Here is an 18,459-nt window from a genome sequence, read left to right as displayed (position 1 = left end):
TTGAAATTTTTTTAAAAAACACCAAAAACCTGTGTTTAAGTGGACTTGCAAGTTCAAAAGCCGTGTACTTGAAGGGTCGACCGTATTATTAGCTAGGAGTTTGCTTGCTCTGAATTTTTGCAATGAGGTTGAAGTCAGAGTCCGCCATACTCCCCGGGTCTCCAGGAGCAGGAGTTCAGGGCTGGGTTTTCTGAGCATGCCTGGTGCTCAGATGCACTATGCAAACAAAACAAAAGAAAGCGAAAGCCAGCGTCCCCCCCCCCCGATTAGCCTATAGATTTTTAGTAATGAATCAACATCAGATTGCAGGTGTAGAAACCTGCACAGTGTTTCAAGCACTCAAGAATGCTTGCCGGGTACAGATTTCCTGCCTTTTTTCTTTTTCTTTTTTTTTGTCCTTGTTGCAGCTCTGGACTATGCTACATCTTTGTGCACAGCTCCTAAGCTCCTATTGCTTCTGGCTGTAGATCCTCTACAAAAGCATACATGTCCCTTGTGGTGGGCCCCTGTGGACATGGGTAAATTTACCCACTTTTTTGCCGCTGCCTATCCCCCCATCTCATCTCCTCACGTTTTCTCGAAATATTCTCCTGAGCCCTTGCTGAGGAGTAAATAAATTTTATTTATTGTCAAATAAAAGAGGGCCAGGCCAGATTTACAGCTCTATGGTTTTTCCTTGGAGAAGTGTTTTATAGATGCCCCAAGACTTAATATCCTAAATATTGAAAATAGCTTATAATAATGGGCCCTATACTTGACAATGTACTTGATTTAGCCTGTGTTTCCTTGGACAACCATTTTCATCAACCCCATTGGGGATCAGAAGCCAAATCATTTTTGTGGGCTCCTAAATATATCATGGGACCTAGTCCCCTCACCTACAGTGCCTAAGGGATAAGTGCCCCTGCCTCATGTCTGTGGAGGGTGGTCCAGAAACTAAAAAAGGTTTGTTGACCAATTCTCTTTCAAAAACTGGTAAGACATGGCAATATGAGTACCTCCTCCTGATTTTAACCAAGACATTTCCTCCTCAGGTAAGCCCTTGGTGAGTTCGGCAGGCCTGTCCCTCTCTTGGCTGGATACCCTGTACACAATTTTGGCTCCGTATCAGTTATCACATGCGAGACCTATGAGGGTTTTTATCATGATTTGCATGAGACAAGCTAGGAGGTCTGTGACAGCTCAGGAGGTGTGTCCTTCCACATCTCAGATTTCCACAGTGAATTTGTGTTTTCTCAACTTTAGTCACCCATGTGACCCTTGACAAATGTTGCCCTACCTTGGCATCAGTCATGGTCGTATTTATTTAAAAGTTTTACTTGACTTCACACTTTGAAAACCTTAAATACTGAACGGAGCTTCATCCTAAGCAGTAACAGCCATGAATCGTAGTCAATGTAGCGGATTTATGGGAGCAGGGGCCCTGGAGCCAGATTGCTGGCATCTAAATCCTGGCTTTGCTCAACGCTTGCTAGCTGGCTAAACTGTTAGGTTGCTTATTCTCACTTAATCGTGGTTTCCACATCTGTAAAATGAGGCTAGCAATAGTAACTACCTCACCAGGTTATCGTGAGGATTAACTGAGATGGTGAAAACACAGTGTTACCAACGGCCATACCATGCTGTCTCACATTTCCAATTTTCATCAATCTTGTGGTTTATTTATTCACAAAGGTCCATGAGAGAAGAAAGATGATGGCTATTCTCTGGCAGTTGGCAATGAGGACAGAAAGTTTTCTTGTGAATATGTCGCTACCATGTTTTTGTGTCCCTATACGTGCTTCAGTCAGGAATCCTCTGTTGGCTGCTCTGTTTACAAGGCCCTGCCTCAGGCAGTGTGGAGAGTGTCATGATTCCAGACGCAGCTATTGTGCCACGGGTTCTCACAGTCTGGGGAGAGAGATCAGCCCATGTGAGAGAAAGAAGCTGAAAATTCTGGAGACAGAGTGCCCAGCCCCACCGCCACTAACTTGCTGTGTGGCCAGAGCTAAATTAGCTGACCTCTCTGTGCTTCAGGTGCCACATCTGTAGGATGGGGATCATGATGGTACCTGCTGTACTGTGTTGTGAAATTTACATGAAGGAATACAAATAAGGCCCATGGTGAGGGCTCAGATAACTTTAGCTGATGCTAGAGTTAAGGGGTCGGGACTGACTGCGGTCATTCTGCACAGGGGCCTGCACTGTGACTGAGGATGCTGGACACGGAGTGTCGCCCCTGCCCCTGAGTGGATATGAGAGTCTGTGGAGTGGCACAGAGCTGTGCGTGCTCAGGCTGGTGACACCATGTGGGTACTCACTGTGCACCAGGGCCTGGCTAATCGATCTTATAGCCGTCCCCTGAGGAGGGGGCCATCACTCTCTTTAGTTCCTAAGGGAAGAAATGGAGGCTCGGAGAGGTCCAGTGACTTCCCTAAGGTTACATAGGTCAGTGGAAGAGGGCCAGGATTCAAACCGTTGAAGAGACTTTGTTCTTAGCAGCCCGTGGTAGAAGCAGATTTGGCTTTTTTTGCAGGGTGGTGGGGTTTCCCTTACACCTCACAGAGTGAGTCAAATTTTGGTAAATGCTAAGCAGGCCGTGCATGGAACTTCAGTTCAGGGAGGTAGTATGAGCAGCCCCAGGAGTGATCAAGTGTAAAGCTTGGCTTAGGGAACACCAACCCAAACAGGATGGCCAGGAGAATGAATGCATATGAGGTGCTGACCTTGAGAGGGAGCTGGAGGGGGAGCCTGGAGACAACTCTGTACTGGGTGGGAACTAAAGTTTAAAAGTTAGGTTGGGGTCCAATTTATGGAAGGAGTTAGAATGTCTGCATTTGGGATCATGGAAAACTGTAAGAGTTTTGTGCCGGGGGAGTGCCTTAATGAAAGCAGTGTTTTAGGATGTGTTTATAGGAAGGGAATCTCTAGGCTGGCTCTTGGTTCAGTTCATTGCAGTTACTGGGCCTGCGGAACAAGGTACAGATCCGGAGGGCTTACTTGGAGGCCACAGCTGGCTGTCAGCGGGATTGGGAGTCCCCTTGAATTTGAATGTAAAGTTTCGTGTGTATGGTGGCATTAGAATAGTGTGTGCACTTTTCATCAGAAAAAGTGGGACACAATGCCCCTAACCACCCCCTCCCACCCAAAATAATAAGAAGAATAAATAATAACTAATGATAATAATCGGAAAGACCAAGGAATTGAGTAACGGAAGCAGTCTCTGGAGTTGCAGCATATGCATCTGGTTTTAGGGCACTTCTACTTTCCTGCTCATAGCAAGAGCTTTGGCCCTGAATTCTCACTACACGACACTGACAAGCCTTAGTGTCCCTGAGCCTTAGTTTCCCGAACTATAAACAACTATTACTCTTACTACTACTATTTTCTAAAATAAAGATAATCATCTCACGGAATTCTTATGAAGTCAGAATGAAGTATGGAAAGATACTCCATTAACTTTAATTGTGTATAAACATAAGGGGTGATTTATGTAATGGTTTATTTTTATTGAAGTATAGTTGAATTATAATGCTTTGTTGATTACTGCTGTACAGCAGAGTGACTCAGTTATACATATATATATATATATATATATATATATATACACATTCTTTTCCATTATGGTTTATCATAGGATATTGAATATAGTTCCCTGTGCTATACAGTAGGACCTTGTTGTTTATCCATTTTATATATACTAGCTTGCATCTGCTAATCCCAAACTCCCAATCCATCCCTGTCCCACCCCACCTTCCCCCTTGGCAACCACCGGTCTTTTTTTTTTAATGTTTAATTTTATTTATTTTTGGCTGAGTTGGGTTTTCGTTGCTGCGCACGGGCTTTCTCCAGTTGCCGCGAGCGGGGCTACTCTTGGTTGTGGTGCACGGGCTTGTCACTGCGGTGGATTTTCTTGTTGCGGAGCATGGGCTCTAGGCATGCGGGCTTCAGTAGTTGTGGCACGCGGGCTCTAGAGCGCAGGCTCGGTCGTTGTGGTGCACGGGCTTAGTTGCTTCAGGGCATGTGGGATCTTCCTGGACCAGGGGTCAAACCCGTGTCCCCTGCATTGGCAGGCAGATTCTCAACCACTGTGCCACCAGGGAAGTCCCACCAGTCTATTGTGTATGTCCCTGATTCTGTTTCTGTTTGATAGATAAGTTCATTTGTGTCATATTTTAGATTCCACATATGAGTGATATCATATGGTATTTGTCTCTCTGACTTACTTCACTTAGGATGATAATCTCTAGTTGCATTGTAATTGTTACTTGTGATAGGGGTTTTACTCATTTCTTTTGAAAAACACGTTTTATCATGAAAATATTCAAATATACAGAACAATGGCAAGAGTACTGGAAGGGACTCCCATAAAAACCATCACCCAGCTTCAGCATTTATCACGATCTTACCAAACTGTTTCATCTATCTTCTTTCCTTGCTCCCTCCCTCCCTGCTTCCCTCCCTCCCTTCTTCCCTCCCTTCCTTCTTTCTGTCCTTCTCTCTTCCTCCCCTCCCCACTCACTCTCCTCTTCTTGCTGTGCTGATTTAAAAGAAACTCAAGGCAACTTGTGTTTTCATCCCTGTATCTTTATGTGTCTCTGCACTTTCTAAAAAATACAGTCTTTTTTCCTACATAACCAGAGTGCCATCCAGGCGCCTGAATGGTAATAATAATCCCTTGGCGCCATCACCCAGTCGCTTGTATTCTGAATTCCCTGATTGCCTCAAAAATGACTTCTTACAGTTGGTTTCTTTAGGATATAAGTTTTTCTGTGTCTACGCTGATAAAATAAAAGGAAAACTTGAGGGGGTGGGCATTTGCATATCTAATCCCAGCCTTAGAAAGCGGAGCAGGAAATTAAAGACAGCCCTGGATATATACTACTGCTGGTGGTTGTATGTGGCAATAAAAGTGATTCAGTGTTTGCATTCACTGCCCTATCTCAGGACAGCATGGACCCTTTGGGTTTGTTCCAAATCATTTGCAGACTAAATCCCAGTCCAGACACTGGGACAGTGCATCCCTTTGCTGTAACCAGGCATTAAGGGTAAAATTGCACGATTTTCCTTTAAATTCTGCCAGAGATATTAGGCCATTATGAGCAGCAAGCTTGTAGAACCACCGCTGTTCGTGGCTCCATGTGGTGAAGCATGAACCAGGCGTCTCGCTAAGGATGTCTTCACCTTAGGCAGCCTGGGCTCAAGCCTCAAGGGCTGCTCCCTGCAGCCACATTCTCTGCGGGCATCCTTCAGAGGGAAACCTTACGTGACATTCTTGAGCCTTGCTAGGACTGGGAAAAGCTATTTGCTTTTTTAGTTCTTTCTTTCTTTCTTTCTTTCTTTCTTTTTTTGGCTGCATTGGGTCTTCGTTGCTTCGTGCGGGCTTTGTCTAGTTGTGGCGAGCAGGGGCTACCTTTCGTTGCAGTGCGCGGGCTTCTCATTGCGGTGGCTTCTCTTGTTGCGGAGCATGGGCTCTAGGCGCTCAGGCATCAGCAGTTGTGGCACGCGGGCTCAGTACTTGTGCCTCGCCGGCTCTAGAGCGCAGGCTCAGTCGTTGTGGCGCAGGGGCTTATTTTCTCCGCGGCATGTGGGATCTTCCTGGACCAGGGCTTGAACCCGTGACCCCTGCACTGGCAGGCAGATTCTTAACCACCGTGCCACCAGGGAAGCCCAAGCTATTTGCTTTTAGTCTACTCGATGGTAAAAGAAATGCAATGTGCTGATTCCTGTCAACTTTCAGATTTTTCAAGTTCTAGCTCAATCCCCATCTCTTGGAGGAAGCCACAGTACCGTCATCTTCTGAGCTCTTACTGCTCTTGAAATGGGACCAGTTCATTGGATCCCTATCACACATTGCTTGCACTGCGAGTCAGTCTTAAATGTATGGAAGCATGAATGGTGTGTGTGTGTGTGTGTCCATGGGCGACTGTAATATGTATGTATACGTATGTGTATTTTGTGACTTCTCAGTTCCGGTGTAATCTGGCACTTGACACACTTCTTAGCATTCCCCATGCAGTACCCCAGAGCAGTGCTGTGTACGTAGCAGGCATTCAGTAAGGACTTGTTGATTGGTTGAAAGTGAATATAGAAGAAGGGTGGATGGCCTTGACTAAGGCCACTGAGCCTGGGGACTTTTACTAGCTGAGCTTGTCCAGTGTTGGCTCCATTCTCTTATTTTCCTCCCAGCCCATCTGGCAGCCCTGAGCGACAGACTCTGAGGCAGCAAAGATCTTCCCAGAAAGGCTCTAGCACTTAGCTGGTGGCCTTCCATGGGGGTGGAGAAACAGATCAGCAACGTGCTCTCCTCTGTGTCTGAAGCACTGTGTGTGGAGCTGCCCTGGAAGTCTGAATTGCAAAGGCTCTTCTCTCCTGTTTCTCTCTCCTTCTTCATAGTTATCATCCTTTTCCTCCCTATCATTAGTGTGTGTATGTGTCTGTGTGTGTGTATAATTTTTTAATTCATTGTCCATGTACTATAAATGAGGGCCAAAGAAAGACATAAGCAAGTCATGGAGAGAAAGAAAATACATGAGTTAAAGTCACATATATTCTGGAACAAGACAAATGCCACAGGTGAGTAACAAAGCAATAATATGGGAGTTCAAAGAAGGTAGATGTTACTTTCAATACAAATCTGGAAGCATACTTGAAGAAGTGGACTGAAAGATGACTCAGGTGTGCGTGGGAGTTCTTATTTGCCTTCCCCAAAGAAACACTCAAGAACAAAAGTAACAGATTATCATTGTAATTTACATGGAGATGATGAAGAAAGCAAAACTAAAACAAATTAAACTGAACTATAACCTTGTCTAACATGCAAGGGTGATAATGGAAACTACCTTTTCAGTTTCTTATCCTATAATTTCTTTTACAAGTACTATATTCCACATACTGTAGATAGTGTGCAGAGTCCTGCTCTTTGTGTAATTTGAATTCATGCTAGATTATCTTGGCACTCAAAGGTTTAATTTCTAGGACACCAAAACTTCACAGACAGTAACTATACCCACCACTTAGCTCAATAGCTGATGGCGTGCAGGGGAAAAGCCTTTGTAGCCTGGTTTCCCAGGCCCTGGGCAGCAATTACATAAATGTTGATGCAAATGAATATGAAGAAGGCATACAGACAATGAACTTAAAATGTTTGTACACCTTTTAAGGACCTATTCTTTTTTTTTTTTTTTTGCCTTGTACACTTTTTTTTAACGTTTTTATTGGAGTATAATTGCTTTACAATGGTGTGTTAGTTTCTGCTTTATGACGAAGCGAATCAGTTATACATATACATATATCCCCATATCTCCTCCCTCTCGCATCTCCCTCCCTCCCACCCTCCCTACCCCACCCCTCCAGGCGGTCACAAAGCACCGAGCTGATCTCCCTGTGCTATGCAGCTGCTTCGCACTAGCTATCTATTTTACATTTGGTAGTGTGTATATGTCCATGCCACTCTCTCACTTTGTCCCAGCTTACCCTTCCCCCTCCCCGTATCCTCAAGTCCATTCTCTAGCAGGTCTGCGTCTTTAGTCCCGTAAGAACCTATTCTTGAGGAATTGACTTCATATGTGCTTGAGTAGATGGATAGAGATCCATAATCAAATATATGTATATAGGTATAGTTTACACAAAGGTGTATACATATATATACAAACAGATATATATATGTGTGTGTATATATATACATATATGTGTGTGTGTATATATGTATACATATATCTATATATCTCTTTGTTTAGACTCTACCTATATAAACTTATATATTATATGTCTCTGAATTCTACACACACACGTTCAATTCCTTCTAACACTGGCGTCCTTTAGGTACCACTTCTGTGTGGAGTCACACTGAGGTTAAGTCTGAAGTGGCAATTATTCAAATTAATGCACCGAGGAGCCCAACTATATTAAATTATTTAAAACCAGGCATAAATGCTTTGCATAAGGAGTGAATATATGAATACTTAGGCATCGGAGTGAGGGGATAATTCACACTCAGAACACAACAGACGAGCAACTGATGTATGTTTCGTTACGCTGACGCTGATGCGGAGGGGAGAGCGTAGAGTCCAAGTCTGCTCCTCCCGCAGCTGTTCTTTTGTTATCTTTTCCACAGAGAGTGGTTTCTTGCTTTCAGAACAAAATAAGATGCTCTCAGAACTTTGGTTAGCGAAGAAAATACTTTTAGGACTTTAGAATCTTTTAGAACTTTTGTAAAACACCATTTTGTCAGCGGATGAAGGAGGCACTTGGATGTCGAACACTTTCCAGAGGCGAGGGCCCGGGCTGGGTGGCACAGCTCATAGGCTTTGGGTCCCCGAGCTGTCCCACTGGAGGCAGCTCGCTGCCTAGGGCAGGGCTTGAGCTGCTGCCAGTGTGCTGAGGGGCAGGTCTGGCTTCCTTGCCCTGACGCCCGGGGTGCCCTTCTTCTCCAGCACCCACTCAGGGCTCTTCCTCGCCACCCCCGCCTCACAATCCTGCACGGGACCCTGTGCAGGAGACACAGCTGGGGGCTGAGGGCTGGAGCGGCCTGGCTGGCGCCCAGGTCAGTCCAGGCAGGGAAAACGGTGAGCTTCCCCCCAACTGAGGTGGCCTCAGAAGCCCTTGTACAACAGCCTCCGTGCCTGGACCCCGTTCCAGGTGACATCCGCTGGGAACAAGCAGGTGCGTCTAGGAGGGCAGGAGGTGAGAGGCCCCCTCACTGGCGGGTGTCTGTACAGTAGGTGGTCACTTGTTGGGGGTGCATACGTCCTTGCCTGGGGACAGCCTAGGCCAGGATCAGCCCATGAGAGCCTGGCAGTGTCCTGGGAAAGAAAGCCAGAGGCCCCGTGCCCAGTGCTGCCACGTAAGGCCCAGCCTGGTGTAGACCAAGTAGGGGCTCCCAGCAACTACAAACGTCTGAGGTAGGAAAACAAGGGTGCCCAGCTCATGGCAGCCCCGACAGGGATCCCCCAGGGCTGATCTGCGCTTCCAGCCCAAGGGCTGAGGAGAAGAGGTCCCCTCCCCGCGACACACACAGCCCCATGGGAGAGAGGCCCTCTCCTGCTGGAGTTTCTAAGTGTTTGGTAAAGTAGTGGAGAGAGTGGCAGCCCTAAATCCTCATTTTCTGGAATTCTTTGCTATGCCAGCCTGAAAGCGTTGCTAACATAGTAGGTTTTGCATTATAGTGCAGGTGGGAGGGCGAGTTGCAACCTTTGACATATGTCTAAAGAACAAAACAAACTAAAACAACAATTTCAAACAAAGTTCCACCGACCTGAGAAAGGTGGAAGTTAGGCAAGAGTTACACAGAGTGGAACGTACGCCGTGAGGATTCCTCACACGTTCAAAGTTTTGAGACTACCGAATGCATTCGTGAATAGTCTCTTGAGGAATTTCTGACACCTGAGGCTTTTCTTCCTTTTCGTGGTACTGTTACGAAGAGATGGGGTGTGTGGAATTTGTTGGCAGTGGAGGATGACTCTTAGTTCAGGCAGGATTCTTACCTGTGGTAAGGTGAAATACATATGCTCTTCCAGTGATGACTAGTTTGTGAGTCAAAGGATCAGGAGTGATTATTTGAGACTATAGAAAAGCCTAAGTTAAATCCAAGGAGTATTTGTGGGGGGAAAGAAGAAGAAAAGAAAGAAAGAGAGAAACAGAAGAATCAGGACGGGTTCACTAGCTTTGCTGCAGAGAGCGTGTGTGAGGGCAGTGATGGACACGGGCTGCAGAGCTGGTGGTGGGGTCTGGAAAGCAGTGCTGGCGGCCTAAGGCCACGGGCTGGGCTCACAGTCAGGTCTGGCCAGGGCTTGGGAGGCGCAGGCCTCTGCTTTCTCAAGCAGGCAAAGCAAGCTCAGAGGAAAAGAGAAACTGAAGTTTTGGTGGCTTGCTTCTCCTGGGTTTACGTAGTGGTCTCTTAATGGAGTTCTGAAGGGAAAAGGAGCAACAAGAAACAAATGAAGAAGACGGGAGAATGTTTTCATCTGTTTCCAAACTCTACAGCATGAGCGTCCCAAAGAAACATTTAATGGACACCCTCCCTTGGTTTGCAAGGACAGTAGGAGCTGTTTTATGAAACCAGTATTGGAAATATGGAAGTAGTGTCAGCCTGAACCTCACATAGCCAGCTTTGCACATTGCTTATATTTATGCAGATTTGACCATTGGTACGCTCGAACCCCCCAAAATGAGCTCTATTACACTGGCTTTTCTCGACTACATATTCATGCAGCAGAAGGACCCAAATACTAAGATGGGAGAGGGAAGATGGGGCGACAGAGAGAGGAGGCCCTTGGTTTCATGTAAAATTTGCCGAGTGGAAACATCCAAAAATACTAAATATGGCACAATTCCATTAACTGAGATGCTGAGGGAGCAGTGCAGTCCACAGGACAGGTTTTACTTTCAGTTGTTACTAGTTGGCAGATATTTAGGGGGGAGCCGTTTTGTGACCCCTCACTCACGTGGTTGTCGGCTGTCCTCCTAAAATGCAGGTTGCACCCTCTTGACTTAAGCATAAGGGACAGGATGGGGATCTCCTGGTTGATTAGCAGCTCCTAGAGGGCGCAACCTTGCTGGGCACCAGAGGCTCTGCTCCAAGGCCCTGCAACTGTAGCCAGAGCGGAGTGAGCTGACCTGGTCCTGAGCCCAGGAAGGTTTGGAGGGTGGGGCAGGTTGGAGAGTGCAGAATTGACAGAGGTGACAATGGTATGCCTCTTTCCCCCCAAACTCTTGTCTGGGCAAAGATTTTAAGAGTTTTAGTAAATTTGGGCTGAGTTCGTCTAAGCATTCGTTACCCCTATAGTCTAATATTAAGGCAGTGTCCAGGGCTTCAGTTTCGCCGGTGTCCAGCAAGACAAGCCACAAAGTCCCTGGGCCCCCCATGACCAAACCTCCCTCACAATACCATCTCCTTCTTTATAACCATCCCAAGGCTCCAGAGGATGAATGACCCTTTTTAGTCATCTTTGGGGAAAACTTTTGTTTAAAAATCCAACCCACTCCTATTGATTACTTACTGTAACCAAAGATGGGTTTTTCAAAATGGGGACCGTTCCCCTCAGTATGATTTTAAAAGGCACCCACTTTTTCCTATGCTCAACTTCCCCCATAAGTAAGGTGACACCTGCCCAATGAGTAGGGATTAGTGGCAGCTGGAGCTGACGGTCAGTTGTCAGGACGCAGACCTCCCAGGCACAGTAATAACAGCAGGGACAGAGTGCAGTTGGTCAGCTCCACCTGCGTGTAAGAGTGGGGGAAATAATAGAAAAGGTGGGAGGGGAGAGACAAAGCCATATGCCAATCCAGAGCCTGGCACATAGTCGGTGCTCGCTCTTGGGGGGAGGGCGGCTGAAGGGAGCGCCTTCAGCTACATATCCTAAGATACTTTAGCAAGAAGGAAATAGCTTCTCCTGATGCGCTTTCAAATCTTCAAGGCACCGAGAGCTCCCTGCTGCAATTTTTCATGTCTGACATGAAATGCTCAATATACTAATCAATCCCTTCTTCTCTCTGCTTCAAGGTTTGGTTTAGGAGTAGAAGGGCCAAGTGTCGGAGACATCAGAGGGCAGTAATGCTCAGAAACGTGCCCCACGTGCCCCCGGTCCTCCCTGCTGTCGTCAGCGTGTGTCGACCCTGCAGTGCCATTCTGCTTCAGGAGCTGGATTGGGTCCACGTTTTTCTGGAGCAAGTGCCGCTGGAGCTGCCCATGCCGCCCATGCCGCCCGTCCCACCCATGCCCCCCATGCCACCCAACCTGCCCGTGCCACCCATGCCGCCCATGCCGCCCGTCCCACCCATGCCCCCCATGCCACCCAACCTGCCCGTGCCGCCTGAGCCACCCATGCCGCCCGTGCCACCTAACCTGCCCGTGCCACCCGTGCCACCTGAGCCACCTGTGCCACCCTTGCCACCCTTTCCTCCTATGCTGTTGCCACCTCCGCCCTGTCATCTTCCACACGTGCTTCACTGTTGGTGCCCTCATGTGGCATCGCGTCGTTCCTTTCCATTGGAGATCCTTCAGCTGCCCCGACTTTCTATTGAATTGTGTCTGTGACGGTTTTTTCCAAAGGGCCTTTGAGCCAGTTTCAAATTCTGCATACCTCACCACCAAGAGCAGTTCCCCAGATGCCTGCAAAGTATATTAAATAGAAGTAGAGACCTTGACCCACTGTTTTAGGGCATGTTTTGTATTTTCAATAAAGTTGTGAGTCCTCTGCATATTTGTTCTCTGTGTCACATGGGGTTAGTAAATTTGATAGAAACGGCTAAGCCAACTCCATTCAGACTGAATGCCCAGGAGGCCTCCTTTCATGCAGTAACAGCCCTGAGTCACCATCATAGGCCATGCACATCTCAGAAGTTTGCCGGGTGCCCGTGAGGGGTTTACACAGACCCACCTGTTCTCTTCCACCCTCTCCTCCAGCACCCATGCTCCCCGCACGCTGCCCCATTGGGACCACCTAGATGTGCAAGACGGGTGGTGTGAGTCTCGAATGGGAGAACAGTGTGTTTCAAAGCAGGCCTGAGGCCCATTCATGGTGACCAGCTCAGGTACAAGGAGGACTCCAAGGGACACTTCTGCAGTGACTACTCATAGGGCTCTATGGAGGAGAGGGAGCGGGGCACCGTCGGCTTCTCTCCCAGTTCTGTTCACCGCCTTCCCTGTTGTGGAGGGCACCTGGGGACAGAAACCACGCTAGCGGAGGGGGAGGGGCCTACCTCTGCGAAGGTAACACAAGAGGAGACTGTCCAGGCCCGCATGCGGCTCTTCTCACACCCTCTCCCCCACCCCCAGATGCGGAAAGCATATCATAGCTCCTTCCGCAGCTCAGAGCTGACGGATGATGTGGCCTTCAAGTGTATTTTGTCACCTTCAACATCCTTGGGAGAACTCTGGTTCCAGCTAATTCAACACTGAAAGGGAGCCTCTTGGGTGAGTGTTGCCTGAAGCCAGGAGGTGGTGGTCCCTGAGCACTGATCCAGGATAATCACTTTATTTATAAGAAGCAGGTAGGGCTTCCCTGGTGACGCAGTGGTTAAGAGTCTGCCTGCGGGAAGATCCCACATGCCGCGGAGCAACTAAGCCCGTGAGCCACAACTACTGAGCCTGTGTGCCACAACTACTGAAGGCCGCACACCTAGAGCCCGTGCTCCTCCACAAGAGAAGCCACTGCAAAGAGAAGCGCCGCAACTACAGAAAGCCCGTGCAAGCCACAAAGACCCAACACAGCCAATAATAAAATAAATTCATTTTAAAAATAAAAATAAATAAAAGCAGCAGGTATGGGAACATATGTATATGAAAAACGGATTCACTTTGTTATGAAGCAGAAACTAACACACCATTGTAAGGCATTTATACTCCAATAAAGATGTTAAAAAAAGGAAATAAATAAATAAAATGAAAGCAACAGGCACACCTTACCTTTGTTCATGGGACCTTCTTCAAATGGAACTGCCAGGTAGAAAACACACACGCACACACACAGATACTACACAGGTGTGCACCCTATAGCACATGTCTGTGATAGAAGCACAAACATACCCAGAAAATACCTGGAACACAAGCAGAATTGGCTTGTGTTATTAAAATAACCCTTCCGAAATATATCTAGTGGCCTGTTGTCCTTGCCTTCGGTTATTTCAGGTTCGATGCTGGGAAAAAACGTGTGTCCTTGTCCACCCTGGTCTTGGGGACGGGGAGGGGCTCATGCGGAACTGAAGCCGTGTCCATGCTGCATCGCCACTTTATTTACACAGGCACACACAACCCTTCTTGTTGGTAGGACGACCCCAGCCTGAGGAAGAGTTTTGCTGACGGACCAAAAACCGTTTCCACGGCTAGTCAGGTTTGGGCGGTAGCACTGCAGAGGGTTCTTGGAACCTGGACACCTGAGATCTTCTCTGAGATCGGAATCGCCTCCTTCTTACGCAGTAGCGATGGTTTCAGCATCGTGCCTCCGGATGGAGAAAACACAGCCTTTCTTTGCGGTTCCCCAAGCCCAGCAAAGCCGCAGGCTCCACGCTTAGCCACCACTCTTGCTCCCATTCTAACCTCAGTCCCGAGACCTGAATGGCCTCAGCCATCAGCTGTCGAGGCTTCAGCCCAGGCTCCCGAAACCAATCCTACAGCTCCTGCTCAAGGTGTCACTCTCAAGAGCTGTCCTGGGCACCATCTTCCCTCGTGACTCCAGGACACTTCTGTGCAAATGGCAAGTTTTGAAACTGCCTCTTGGTACGTTCCTTGATGGAGGTCTTGCTATTCTTTTCCTTTGTGCATTTTAATAGTCAGGTGCTAGAGGGAAACGGGCTATTTTCATTTATTTATTTTATTTGGGTGGGATAATGACACCTTTATTTTGGACTACCTCGTAAAGAAATGTAGCATTTCCTTCCTCCCCCCAGTTTTATTGAGATAGAATTGACATACAACACTAAAAGTTTAAGGTGTACAGTATAATGATTTGACTTACATACATCATGAGATTATTTGCACAAGTTTAGTGAACATCCATCATCTCATATAGATACATAAATAAATAGAAAAAAATTTTTGTGTGTGATGAGAACTCTCAGGATTTACTCTCTTAACTTTCATGTGTAACATACAGTTGTGTTAATTATATTTATAGTGTTGTGCATTACATCCCCAGTACTTATTTGGCTTATAACTGGAAGATTGTGTCATTTGACTGCCTTCATCCGTTCCCCACCCCACCACAAATCAGATCTCTTTTTCTATGAGTTTGTGTGTTTCTTTTTGAAGTATAATTGACCTACAACACTCAGTTAGTTCCTATTACATAGTGAGTGGGTATTTCTATCTATTTCAAAATGATTTCCACGATAAGTCTAGTTATGATATGTCACCAGAGATATCACATAGGTATTGATTATATTCCCCACACTGTACATTTCATACCTGTGACTCATTTATTTTGCAAGTGGAAATTTGTACCTCTTAATTTCCCCCACCTATTTCTTTCCTTCTTCCACCCCCCTCTCCCTCTGGCAACCACGTTTGTTCTCTGTATCTGTGACTTTGTTTCTGTTTTGTAATGTTTATTCACTTGTTTTGAACCCAAGTCCCCTGCGTTGAAAGGCAGATTCTTTACCACTGGACCACCAGGGAAGTCCCCAGTATTCTCTCTTTATCTTTAAGTTTTGCCATTTTTATGACAATGTGTCTTGCTGTGGTCCTGTTTGGGTTGATCCTGTTTGGGACTCTATGTGCTCTCTGGACCTAGATGTGTGTTTCCTTTCCCAGGTTAGGGATGTTTTCTGCTATTATGTCTTCAGATATGTTCTCTGCCCCTTTCTTTCTCTCTCTTTTCCGTCTGTGACTCCTATAATGTGAATATTAGTATGCTGGACATCTCTTAAACTGTCCTCATTTATTTATATTCTTTTTTCTTTGTTCTGTTCAACTTCAGTGATTTCCACTACCCTGTCTTTGCATTCACTGATCTGGAATGTAAAGACAGGGTAGACTGTTGATTTCTTCTAGTGTATTTTTCATTTCAGTTATTATAGTCTTCATCTCTGTTTTGTTCCTCTTTATATTTTCTAACTCTGTTCAAAAACTTCTAATTTCTCGCAAACTGGCTATTTTGAATTGTAACAACTGGCTTCATTGGTCCTCTGGCTTTGATTGTCTCATGACTATCCTAAGGGATTTAACTACTGTGAGACCTCAGATGGAATGCTGCCATGACATAGGTCACGTTTTTTGTGCCCATTTAAAGTCTTACTTGCATCATCTGCATTAATTTCAGTATAAAAACGTAAGTCCAAATGTAGCATATGGTTTTAAGCTCTCACCTGACCTTGAACTCTGGGCATTAGATCTCATTTTTCCATAGATAAAAATATCATCAAGCATCTCACAATTCAAAAGTTGACACAAATTTCTGAAAGAATTAAAAATATAAAAGGACTAATTACCTAATTTTAGATGTAGCCCCTTTATACCTGAAGGCTTTTCTTCTCAATATTTATTCTGCTATCACCAGGTGCATCCAAGAGGACAACAAGAGGTGCTCAAACAAGCAAACAAAACTAAGATTTAATGAGAGTGGGATTGGGTTAGGGGAACACCAATACCTAAAAGAGGCTTAGGACAGTCAAATTGACGCCTTGTCCCACGTCTTATTCCACTCATACCCTTTATCACAGTCTATCCACAACAATTATTTTCCTCTTATATCATTTTTTAAAATTGTGGTAAAATTCAAATAATATATAATTACCCATTTTAAAGTGTATGGTTCAGTGGCATTTAGAACATTCACAATGTTCTGCCACCATCACCACCATCTAGTTTCAAAACATATTCATCGGGACTTCCCTGGTGGTCCAGCGGTTAAGCCTCTGCACTCTAATGCAGGGGGCCTGGGTTCAATCTCTGGTCAGGGAACTAGATCCCACATGCCCCAATTAAAGATCCTACACGCGGCAGCAAAGATCCCGCATGCCGCAACTAAGACCTGGTGCAGCCACATAAAAGCAGACAAACGTATTCATCACCCCAAAATGACACCCCTATTTATTCAGCAGTCATTCCCCAGTCCTCCCTCCTCCAGCCCCTGGCAACCACTAATCTGCTTTCTGTCTCTGGATTTGCCCACTCTGGATATTTAATACTCGTGGAATCATACAATATGTGACCTTTGCTGCCAGCTTCTTTCACTTGGCATAATGCTTTTGAAGTTCACCCACACTGTAGGAGGTGTTAGTACCTCATTCTTTTTTTCTCTATGTGCCATTATATGTTAAGATTTATAGGTGACAAAAGAACTGAACGGGGCCCTGGGGATTTACAAAGTTACAAAATATACATGTAAAAAGTCTAATAAAATATTTGAGTTTAAAAGCAAACCAAGCCAAATCATTCTAAAAGGAAGAGAAGAAAGTGCTTTCAAATCTCAGATTTCTCTTACTAGATCAATAAACTGGACTTGATTTTATAATCACTAATGTTAAAAGAATAATATGGATGTATAATTTTTCATTTTCTGATAACATACCACTTTAAATGAAAGAACTGTACCCTACACCCAGGAGACTAGGGTCAAGCGATAATCATCTGGATCATTATATAAAGTACCTTCAGTGAGTCAGAGAACAATAAAGTCAAGTCCTTTTTATAAAATAGCCAACATGCGATAGAAACTATTTTTCTCGTTCCACAGATGAGGAAGTTGAGTCTCAGGTGTTTAAAGCCATTTGCTGGGAATGCCCTGGCGGTCCAGTGGTTAGGACTCGGCGCTTTCACTGCCAGGGGCCCTGCATCAATCCCTGGTCGGGAAACTAAGATCCCGCAAGCTGCATGGTGTGGCCAGAAAACGAAGCCAAACCAAAACACTCACTTGCTTAAATCGGTAGGGGAGCAGAAAAACCAAGGGTAGGATTGCAGGCTTGCCTCTGCCTGTTCTGGGTGTTGGGGTTTGGAGAAGTGGAACTTTGGGGTTTTTCTGTGTATTATCAAACTTTTGAAATAAGATGTACTGATGAATTAATTATGTAATTATAAAAAGCTAATTCAGCTTCTCGAATACACTTTGTAGATAGTGGGCCACAAACAAATCTAAGCTATCACTTTGTAAGGAGCCAAAACATATTTGGACAGGTGGCTGCTTGTACTCATGATTTAATCATCACACACGTACCTACAACGCATGGTTACTGTTAGGAATTAAAATGATACTATCATTTCTCCTAACTAGCTATAATCTATTTCTAGATAGAGCATAATGTTACATGATTCTTTACGGTGTAATACAAGTGAGCCAAAGATAAACTCTGTATATTGCTTCTATATTGTTTACTTCTTCACAGCAGACCGGGACCCGTTAGCTCAAAGGTACCTATCCAACTGGTGTAAATATAGCCTAAATAAGCAGACACTTATAATATTGTTAAAATGGCCACACAACACAAGGGAACTGGCAAACAAGCCATAGAGTCTGCTCCGCAGTTGGAGAACGCATTAAACAACCTCCTGCAACACCTGAAGGCCTCGGCTTCTAAAAATACAGAAACCAAACTCTCACGCTTCATGAAAACGTTCCTGGATCAACAGACCAGGAACATAAGCTATCTGGAATACCAGCTTAACTATCCCAAGGACTTAGAAAAGGCAGCCCAGAGTGAGGGACAGCTTGAAAAAGCTGCTAAAGCATCTGAAGCATCAGGTAAAGAGACAACATCTGAAGGCAACACAGCAAGTCTTCCCACCCAGCAGGTCCCAAAGTCAGCTACAAGGACACACGTTCTTTCTCAGCATCGAACTTGAAATAACCGAAGGCAAGGACAACAGGCCACTAGATACATTTCAGAAGGGTTATTTTAATAACACAAGCCAATTCTGCTTGTGTTCCGGGTATTTTCTGGGTATGTTTGTGCTTCTATCACAGACATGTCATATAGGGTGCACACCTGTGTAGTACCTGTGTGTGTGCGTGTGTTTTCTACCTGGCAGTTCCATTTGAAGAAGGC

At 45.6% G+C, this 18,459-nt stretch overlaps 1 non-coding gene across 1 annotated transcript; it reads right to left on the bottom strand.

Annotated features, from left to right (window-relative positions):
• Nucleotides 1–8,871: 8,871 nt before the first annotated feature.
• LOC132514168 (small Cajal body-specific RNA 20) lies at nt 8,872–9,016 on the bottom strand. Its single transcript, XR_009538659.1, has one exon. It is a non-coding gene; the product is annotated as a small Cajal body-specific RNA 20 (non-coding RNA).
• Between the last annotated feature and the right edge of the window lie 9,443 nt (nt 9,017–18,459).

Source organism: Lagenorhynchus albirostris, chromosome X, assembly GCF_949774975.1.
Source record: "Lagenorhynchus albirostris chromosome X, mLagAlb1.1, whole genome shotgun sequence".
NCBI classification, from domain to species: Eukaryota; Metazoa; Chordata; class Mammalia; order Artiodactyla; family Delphinidae; genus Lagenorhynchus; species Lagenorhynchus albirostris.
The sequence above is the reverse complement of the archived record's forward strand: the minus strand, read 5'-3'. Positions and strand labels throughout refer to the sequence as shown.